We start from the raw sequence: 10,378 nt of genomic DNA on the forward strand, positions 1-10,378 counted from the left end.
GGAGAGCCCAGCCAAGGCTGGAGGTGCCCCTCCTGTTGGCCTGGCCCCCAGACCCTGCACTTGGCTCCTGTGTTCCCATCTCTCAGCCAAGTCCCGCCTTGGATGGGGCTGCCAACTCTCTCCTCACAGGGTCCCATCGCCCAGTCAAGGGGGTTCATTCTCCCCTAACTCAGCATCAGGAGTGGAGCGAGTGACAGTCCCCACTGGTCTCCTTCATGTGAGACCCTGTGCTGTTGAAAGAGCAGGCTCGCCGGTCTCCGGGTGGGGAGAGCCAGTGTGCTAGGAGTTCCGTGGTGCGTTCTCCTCTCCAACGCCTTCTGTGCCCCTACCTCTCCCCGTGCCTCCCTCGAAGACAGCGCAATGGCCCGGACGGGAGACATGGGAGCCGTCAGCCACTGCCCCCTCTACACATACGCACACGCTGCAGGAAAGCAGGACCTGAGCGCAGGGCTCTCAGCGGCCTTGAACGCCCCACCCGGAATCGGCCAGTGGAATGGATAGACGGAATCTCCCGGCCCGGCCCGGCCCATGAAGGACTGTCCTGCCTGGGCTTCCAGTGTGGCCGCTTCCTTCTGGAAGCCTGGGAGGCTGGAATCAGGCCACTTCTTGTCTGTCCTAGAAGCAGACTGGGCTGCGCTCTAAGAAGTTCTTGGATCACCCGTGGATCCTGACCATCAGGTGACCAGAGACATTGGTAATATTTCTGTTTTGCCTGTTGAAATGTTTAATGACAACGATTTTGTTCAGTTTCCTGATGTGGGCGTCCAAAGATGAGAGACCCATGTGTGTGATCTGTACCTCCTATGAGATCAGCCCTAAGCTAGTTTAAACATGATCAAGTTCTGTCTACACGGTAAATTTAGACCTCTCCATGTCCTGTCTACTGTTTATGTTTAGAGCTGACCATGTGTTGTCTATAATAAGAAGATTTAGACCTGACCATGTTCTGTGTACCCTAGGAGTATGGAGAGTTGGGAAGAGAGCCGGCCTGGCCTCAGTACTGGGAAGCTCCGTGACTGCATCTGAACGTCAGTGCTTAGATGTCTGTGTTCTGGAGCTGAGGTGGGCTTGTCTAGGTAACAGCCTCCCTCCTGAGTGTGGTTACCTGACCACCCCAAGGGTCAGTGCTACGGTCGGGGCCTCAGCCTTTATTCCTGCAAACTTCACCTTCCCTGGGGCTCATGGAGAATCCTCAGGAGGCAGGAGGGCTACCTGCCGAATATTCCAATTTACCAGCACATGTATGGTGCATAGGGAGGCAGGTTTAGCTGGTGAATTGATTGCAGGGCATGCAGATTGGGCAAAAGGCCGATGGGTAACAGCTGAGGCTGCTGCTGAGCTCTCCTTCCAGTCTCCTGTCCCTACTCAGCAGCATCCAGAGCTGCCCCTCGGCTTTCAGCCCTGCTATCCTGTGAGTTTTCTCAACAAGTAAATGAGACGAGAAAGTACTGAGCCTGCCAGAACCAAGGTCATGTGTTCAACTCTAGCATGAAAACTTTAAAAACAGGTAAAATCACACAGAACCAAAGTGAAAAGAGGAGGACTTCTGTGGGACAAGTGTGAGGAGAGGAGACCCACCTTCACTATTTCCCATCCCAGGAGGTCTCAGTGACCCAGCTTGTTTCCACATTAGGGAAGCCACCAGCACAGCCATGATGTCCTGACCAAGGGGACGTGTGACCCCATGTGCAGGGTGTGGGGAGGTGAGGTCACCCTGAGACTGTGGACATGTGATCCAGGTGGAGGTTTCTGGATAGGAGGGGTCACCTGTTAAGAGAGAACGTGTGACGTTAGGTGCAGGGTCTGGAGAGGTGGGTCACGCTGGTGAGTGTGGATGTGGGATCCCGGGTATAGGGTGCGGGGATTGTGTGGGTCTCACCACAACTGCATGGGTCAGGATCACATGTATGGGGAGACTGTAAATGTGCTCTTTGCCTGCAGTGTGTCATTTCCCCTTTGAGATTTCCAACCTCTGCATTAAGGGTGTGGCCCTGATTAACCTGTTGTTCCTTTTCTTCTCTTAATCTTGTCACATTCAAATGAGGTAAGGCATGTTTGAGTGCATTGCTGCTGTGTTCTGGTGAGTGACAACGTTTGGTGATGTCATATTAATATCATAGCATATCATATGTCTAATCTATGGGGTTCACCACTGCCTGGGTCCCCCTGGACAGAGGTCGGGTGAGCACAGACTAGCCCCACCTAAGAATGATCTCACATGTGCTGTGTGAGGATACCGTGATGGCCCCTAAGGTAGGGGACTGTGTCTGGGTCTCTGACATTTGTGATGAAGGGGAATCGAAATGGAATCTCAATTAACAAGACATTATTTTAAGAATTTATTTTAAGTGAAATAAAATATGTGTCACATACCCTTTACCATCGTCACCATTTTAAGTACACGTTTCTGAGGCATCAGATCTATTCACTTTCTCGTGGAGCCATCACCACCATGCCTAGAATTTTTCATCTTGCAAAACCAGAATCCCACAACCATGAAAGTCTCCCTCTCCTTTCCCTCCCACTGCGCCTGACCCTAATATCTACTTTAGTCCCTGAGTTGTCGACTCCAGGGCACCCAGTGGAGTGGAATCCTGCAGTGTTTGCTGATAGAGAATTTTGGAAGAGCTGACGTTCAGTCTGAAGCTCTGCCTGTTTGCATCTGAAGAATCTGCATTTAAGGAGGGTGTGTATGAGGAAGGGGCTGTATGAGGGACAAAGGTGTCCGGGTTGCAGAGGAGCCAGGACTTGACTAGCTGCCTTTTGGGTCCTCTGGTCCCATCTCTTGCTCTGTGCCTCATCTGCAGCATCACTGTCCCCACTGGCACCCCTGGGGTGTTGTTGTCTGAGTGAGATTCCCCTGGTGCCCATGCTCTCCTCCCCTCCTCCTGCTGGTTGGGGCGGGAACTGCTTGCTGTGTGGTCTCTACTCCTGAGGCACGAAGTACCCTGTAGCATAGACCTGAAGAGTGTGGGGTGTGGTCCCCAGAGCATGGGCCCCACATAGGACCCATCATTGGGGCGTGACAATTGCTAGGTTGCCTCATCACTAACAGGGAATGTTGCCAAGATCCTGCTCAGGAGGGCACGGTGGGTGGCCTGGGACCCCAGAGGTCCCATTCCTATCCTGGAGCTTGGAGAGTGCATCCCCATGGACTCCAGATTCACCCCATATCTCAGCCATATCCTTCTGTCCTGTCTTTGAACTCAGGAAAATGAGCTCTCTTGTCCACAACATAGACCTGGTTCTGTTGGTGTTAGGATTCTTTAATTTAGGCATCATGGTATAGCAGCTCTATTTAGGCCTGAGAAGGAACAGCTCAGGAGTGTACAACAATTTCAGATGAAACTAATATTCAATGACTATCTCTATACTGATAGGCTGTTGACTTCTATTAGTCATTATTCTCCTGGTTTTAACTCTGATGTGGGGATTACAGAGGAGTCAACATTTAAATCTTCATAATCTGTATATTTGTAGCTTCAGTATCATTACTGACCCATAGATTTTTATGGTTTGGGAAGAGTTATTGATTTCATGTATCATGTAAAGGATTCACAATGATGATAGGGCAACTAAGATTACAATAATAGCTAGTAAATTGTTCACATTTTCTCTACCTTGCATCTATTGTATGCATATGAGTTAGTTTAGATGTCAATATTAGTGAAATAATATAGAGGAGTAGAGAACTTATTTTAAAAATCCTATTGGGGCTTCCCTGATGGCACAGTGGTTGAGAGTCCGCCTGCCGATACAGGCGACAAGGGTTCGTGCCCCGATCCTGGAGGATCCCACATGTCGCAGAGTGACTGGGCCCGTGAGCCATGGCCGCTGAGCCTGCGCGTCCAGAGCCTGTGCTCCGCAACGGGAGAGGCCACAGCAGTGAGAGGCCCGCGTACCGCCAAAAAAAAAAAAAAAAAAAATCACTATTAATGTATGATGATGAAAATGTAAAAATTCTTCTATAATCGGTGATGTTGTATCTTGAGAGCCTAGATGAACTTGATATGCCTTAGTGATATACAGGATTTTAGCGTATGGTTTAACTTTTACAAAGCTGCATCACTTTTTACTTTTATCTCATTTATTGAGAAAGACATAATTGTTATGGTGTTGGCTTGAAACTGGTTGAAAAGGACTTGAGACCTTCCTTATTTTACATTTACATTTGTAGGATCTTGAAATATAGAATATGGTGGAGGGCATTCGTGTAACCATTCTAGGTTAGGAGTAGCAGTTTCCACTGCTAAGACTTCTTGTTTAGATGCAAATGCTTTACAAATTATGAAGATTATTAGCATTACTGCTGCTACTGAGATGCATGACCCTAAAGACATCATATTTCATGTTCTATGTGCCTCAGGGTACTCAGACTAACGTAGTGACATCCTGAGAGGCCAAGAAAGTGCTGTAGGAAATCATATTTAGTACTACAAATATACTTGTGAAGTGAATTTTTGTTCATGCTGAGTTAACTGTATAACCTGAGAATAGTGGTAATCAGTGTAGAAAGCCTCCTGTAATAGTGAAGACTGCTCCCATGGACATTAGGTCATGTAAGTGTGCTGCTACATAGTATGTATCCTGGAGGACAGTGTCTGGGGATGAGTTGGCTAAGATGATTCCTGTCAAACCACCTACTATAAAAAGAAAAACTACAGCCTACAACTCATAATATAGTGTGAGGTCATATAATATTACCTCTGTGAACAGTTGTTAACCAGGGACTTCTCTGGTGATGCAGTGGTTAAGAATTTGCCTGCCAATGTAGGGGACACGGGATCGAGCCCTCGTTTGGGAAGATTCCACATGCCGCAGAGCAAAATCCAGTGTGCCACAACTACTGAACCTGCCCTCTAGAGCCCGCAAGCCACAACTACTGAAGCCCACACGCCTAGAGGCCGTGCTCTGCAACAAGAGAATCCACTGAAATGAAAAGGCTGCGCACTGCAACGAAGAGTAGCTGCCACTGACTGCAACCAGAGAAAGCCCACGTACGGCAACTAAGACCCAATGAAGCCAAAAAAAAAAAAAAAAAAAAAAACAAAGAAAGAAAAAGAAAGAGATGCTAATCAGCTAGATACTTTTACTCCTTTAGGGATAGAAGTAATTAAGGTAGCTTTTGCAAAGTTTGCTCCTGAGTGGACAGCTATCCCTATGGTAAACACATGATGGGCCCACAAGAGAAATCCTAAAAAGCCAGTGGACATGACTCATACTACACCCAAATAGCTGAAAGGCACCCTTTGTCCTAAATAGTATGTAATGATATGTGAGTTTATAACAAACCCTGGTAAGCCATGAATACAGATTTCAGTGTGACCAAAGAATCAAAATAGGTGTTGGTATAGGATTCGGTCTCCTCCTGCAGGGTCAAAAGAAAGTAGTGTTAAGATTTCTATCTCTTAACAGTATGGCAATTCTGGCTGCTCTGACTGAGAGTGGTAATTATAGTAATACGGCTATAGTTGGGGAAGATTGAACAAAACGGTGTTTGGTATTGGGATATGACTGCTGGTTTTGTATTAAAGACTATAGTAATAAAAGTAATAATACCAAGAATTGAAGAGACACCTGCTAAATGTAAGGAGGAAATGGTTAGGTAGACAGAGGCTCCTGCATGGGCCAGATTGCAGGCTAGAGCTGAATCCACGGCCCACTGGTACCAGAACCAGCTTCTACTATTGGTGATATGAGTAGGAGTAAGAATGATGGGGGAAGTAGTCAAAAGTTTACATGATTTATTTGGGGAAATGCTACCCCAGGTGTCCGAGTTATTAGTGGCCCAAGTGAGTTTTTAAACCCTGCAATATAATGGGTACAACTACAAAGAATATTTTTACAAGTGCAAGGATTGTTATGACCACCTTACAGATTCGGGCATCTCCAAGTAGCGCTCCAGGTTAGCATAGCTCAGCCTGGATTAATATACTTAAACTGCTGCCTGCTACTCCAACTCAAGCACCAAATAGTAAATATAAAATGCTGATATCTTTGCGATTTGTTGAAAATAAGCAGCAGTGTATGAACAGAGGTAAAATGACTGAGTTAGCCTTCGACTGTAAATCTAAAGACAGAGATTGAGCCCTCTTTCTCGCGAACCCTGTGGTGAATCAACAAATTGAATTGTAACTTCAGAGAAGCAGCTTCAATTCTGCTTGTGATTTTCCTGCCCTTTTTTTCTTTCTCAAATGAAGGAAAAGTAGACTGAAGCCAGTTGACTAGAGGATTTGCCTGTTAACTAAAGTTTCCTGGGGTTAAAACTCATCAATCTCGTAAAGATTTGGCTGAATTACAAAGTTTGCTTTACATTCAATTGATGTAGAGTAATGTCTTGCAATTCTTATTTTTAGGAATTAAGTAAATTTTACTTGTTTAGGGTTATGAAAGCTCTTGGTCTGAACTAACCTAAATTCCTAGTCCAGCACCGACAGAATGGGTGTTATGTGTAGTAATCGTGTGGGTATTATGATTGGTAATGATAGAAAAGCTATTTTTATTTCTTTGTATGCTCAAATTGTTTTGTTTTTGTGTTGTTTAATGAATAGAATATAGTTAGTGATGTGGAGTATGTTAGCTGCAAGTAAAAATACATGCTGAAGACTGCTATGATGGGTATTAGTGTTGGTAGAATGATGTTGTCATTTTTATTATCTCTTAGATAATTATGTATTTGGGTAAAAACTCTGAAAGTGATGGGCTATGTCCTAATGCTACTATAATGGTGAGGAAAAGGATTGTGATGGGAGGTGTTTTATCTCATGTGTGTGATAATGATACTCTTGTAGTACATGATCTGGGCATAAATAAGAAGAAGAGAGTGTTGTTATGTTATAAATTAGTATGTTTAGGATTGTTATAAACTGAATATACATTATAATAGCTGTTATTCATCCTATATGGGCAATTGATGAGGAAGGTATAATTTTTTCCAGGTGAGTATGGCTAAGTCTGCCTCAGACTCCAGCCATGATTTATAATATCACTTTGATTAATAGTATATTTAGGTTGATGGATGGTGACATGTGATGTAAAACTGATAGGGGTGCAATTTTGTCATGTTGATAGCATCAGGTCTTCTGTTCATGGGATGCCTTGTGTGACTTCAAGCCCTCAGAAGTGAAATGGGGAAAGTCTTACTTTTGTGACAAGGGCGATTGTCATGAGGGTGGATGCTGCTGGATTAAAGATTTTTGTTATTCATTGTGTTCTTTGACAAGAGTATATTACATTAATGATAATAACCATTATAAGTAGTATTGATGTGGTGGAATGTTTTAGGAAATATTTGTTGGATGCTGCTGTAGCTTATGGGTTCGTGTTTTTTATTAGAATGGGGATACCATTAACCAGTGTGAGCTTGTTATACAATTATATTTCCTGAGATAATGGTCAGTAGAATGATAGTACAAACAATTAGAGTTTATTAGTATAGGAAGGATATATGACAACATTTTGGGGGTATGGGCCTGAAGCTTACTTAGTGAACCTTAGTATATAGCATGTGGTGTAATGAGGTAGCATGGAGAATGTAAAATTCTTAGAAGAATTCAGTTCCAGGAATAAGAGCATTGAAACCTCTATGATTTACTCTTATCAAAGTAAATCTTTTGTCAGATATATTTCTTAAGTTTGTGATGGGTTGCCTGGTATGATGACAGGTAGTGAAAACTCTCATATACATAGGGCTAATGTTAGTAGTAAAAAACTTTTTATAAGAGATGTAGACATTGATCATATCAAATTTGTGGGTAGGATGCTCGAATTCATAGAAAGGAGATTGTTAGCTGTGTTTTAATGATGACTTGGGCTGTATATAATTCTGGCACTTAGGGATTGTCGAATACTCCTAAAAATAGATTGTTGTGGAAATGTTTATTATAAGGAAATTGACATATTCTCTCAGAAGGATGGGGTGAGTGGGCCTACTACATCATCTACATTGAAGACAATTACAGGTTTTGATTCTACTTCTGTTAAATCAAGTGGGATTTCATTGGATTTCTGTTCCTGCGGAGATAATCAAATTCTGGGTAGCGGTCAGGAGAAAATTAGTCATGGGTGGTTTTGTGTAATAATTACTGTTGAAAGTGTAAATGATCCATTTATCAGTGAGACTGAAAATAGAATAACTGGTACATTACTTCATATGCGATTGTATGTTCTACTGTCCCTAGGGCTCCAGTGAGTGAGTATTTTGAATCTGAAGCTCATCCAGATCAGAGGATGGAATAAATGGCTAGGTATGATATGGCTAATATAAATAGTATGCCTACATTTATATGAATTAGTGGATAAGATATGGGAAGAGGAAATCATGTTGTGAGGGCCAGGGTTAAGGCTAGCATTTGGGCAATACCATATAAATTGATGATGTTGACGGACATAGTGGTTCTTTAATTAGTAATTTGAATGCCTCAGCAATGGTTTGTAATAATCCATGGGGTCTGATGATTGTTGGCCCTTTCTGGATTTGTATATAGCCTAGGATTTTCCATTTAGTTAATATGAGGCATGCTACGGTGAATTAAATTGGGTAAATTGTGAAAGAATGTTGATTATAAACATATTCTTACGACAAGGACTTGAACCAGTGCAGATAAAGGTTTCAGTTTTACATAATTACCGGGCTCTGCCACCGTAACAAACCCTGTTCTACAGTAGGGTATGTATAAATTAATTGAATGTAGATTATATCATCATTTAGTTTGAAGACATTTTGTAAAGTAAGCCGTATTGCTCTTGTCCTTTCATACTGGAAGATATGTGCAATAGACATAAACCAACCAGGATGACTCCAGTCTGAACTCAGATCACGTGAGACTTTAATCAATGAACAAACAGACAATTAATAGCAGTTATACCATTGACACGTCGTGATCCAGCATCAAGGTCATAAACCATATTGCCAATATGAACTCCAGAATACAATTACACATGTTATCCCTAGTAAAACTTGTTCCGTTGATCAGTGTTTTAGAAGAACAGGTGATAAAGCATTTGACTAGCTGGTCTAAATTTTAATCATTGAGGTGGTTTTAGTCTCCAAAAAATAAATGGCGTACGGACTCAAGGCACACCGGCTTCAGTAGTTGTGGCATGCAGGCTCAGTTGTTGTGGCCCATTGGCTTAGTTGCTGCGTGGCAGGTGGGATCTTCGCGGACTGGGGTTCGAACCTGTGTCCCCTGCATTGGCAGGTGAATTCTTAACTACTGCATCACCAGGGAAGTCCCAGAATCGCAGTCTCCCTTTTAATATACCTTAAGCCCAAAGAATCCATGGAAAATTGTTACAGAAAAGAAGACAATAAAATATTGTAAGGACTATAACAGAAGCATATAGTACACAGTTCATATAGACACATCCCAAGCAGTTAAAAAGTATATTAAAAGGGAGGCTGCAATTTTTAAAGAATAAGATAAATTCTACCCACAAACTCCCAATCTTTCCTGAAACGTTGCAATCTGAAACCCTATGTAGGAAGCAGAAGATTCCAGGAGACATTCTACAAATGAAGGACTCTAAACCCTGTGGGTGGATAGGGAAAGCTGGAAGGAAGGTATCCTCCCCCAAGGAGAGCAGGTTCCTATACTTCTCTAACATCACATCCCTGTACAATTCCCACTGATCTTGGTCCAGGCATTCTCACTCTTCCTGAGTGAAATCTATGGCCATATCCTAGAATGTCAACAGTCCCTGAAATTAAAAGTACACATGCCGTGTGGCCACGGGAAGAGTTCATAATGTGACCCAAGAAGAAAACAGCAAGTTAAGAGAACTCGTTTTAATTTAGAAGAGAGTCTTTAATTATCCAGTTATATATATATATATATATATATATATATATATATATATATATATATATATGTAACAAAGTAACTTTCTCTACCTTATTTCTAACTACAAGAAGAGAGTATGGCATGTGATCCACAAAACCAGTATAGAGACTACACTTATCTGGAAAAGAAATGATAAAATGATGGTTTCAACACAGGCATATGCATTTTTGAGTGTTTTATTTATATCAAACTGGATAAAATATGTGTATTTCTCAAACAGCAAAGACATGTCGAGGTAGAAATGTACCTTTCAGCTAGCTATTCATGGGTACACACATTCACTGGGGATTGTACAATTGCAGATTGTGATTCCTTAGGTCCAGTGGGCCTGAGTGCTATATTTTTAACAAGCTCATTTTTAAGTAGTGATGCCACAGTCTCTGATTCATAAACGACAGTTGTGAAGCAGAGACATAATTAGAAAGGTAAAAATTCATATTTAAATTTGAACTTAAAGTGTTTTATGAATTTTACACCTTTAATAGTATAGTAAGCAGAGCAGCAACAATCATTTGTGAATTTACTATAGACCATGT

General features: G+C 42.4%; 1 pseudogene; it reads right to left on the reverse strand.

Moving 5' to 3' along the window:
- Window positions 1-3,298: 3,298 nt before the first annotated feature.
- Window positions 3,299-8,907, reverse strand: LOC136794381 (cytochrome c oxidase subunit 2-like; annotated as a pseudogene).
- Between the last annotated feature and the right edge of the window lie 1,471 nt (window positions 8,908-10,378).

This window comes from Kogia breviceps, chromosome 6 (assembly GCF_026419965.1).
Source record: "Kogia breviceps isolate mKogBre1 chromosome 6, mKogBre1 haplotype 1, whole genome shotgun sequence".
Classification (NCBI taxonomy): domain Eukaryota; kingdom Metazoa; phylum Chordata; class Mammalia; order Artiodactyla; family Physeteridae; genus Kogia; species Kogia breviceps.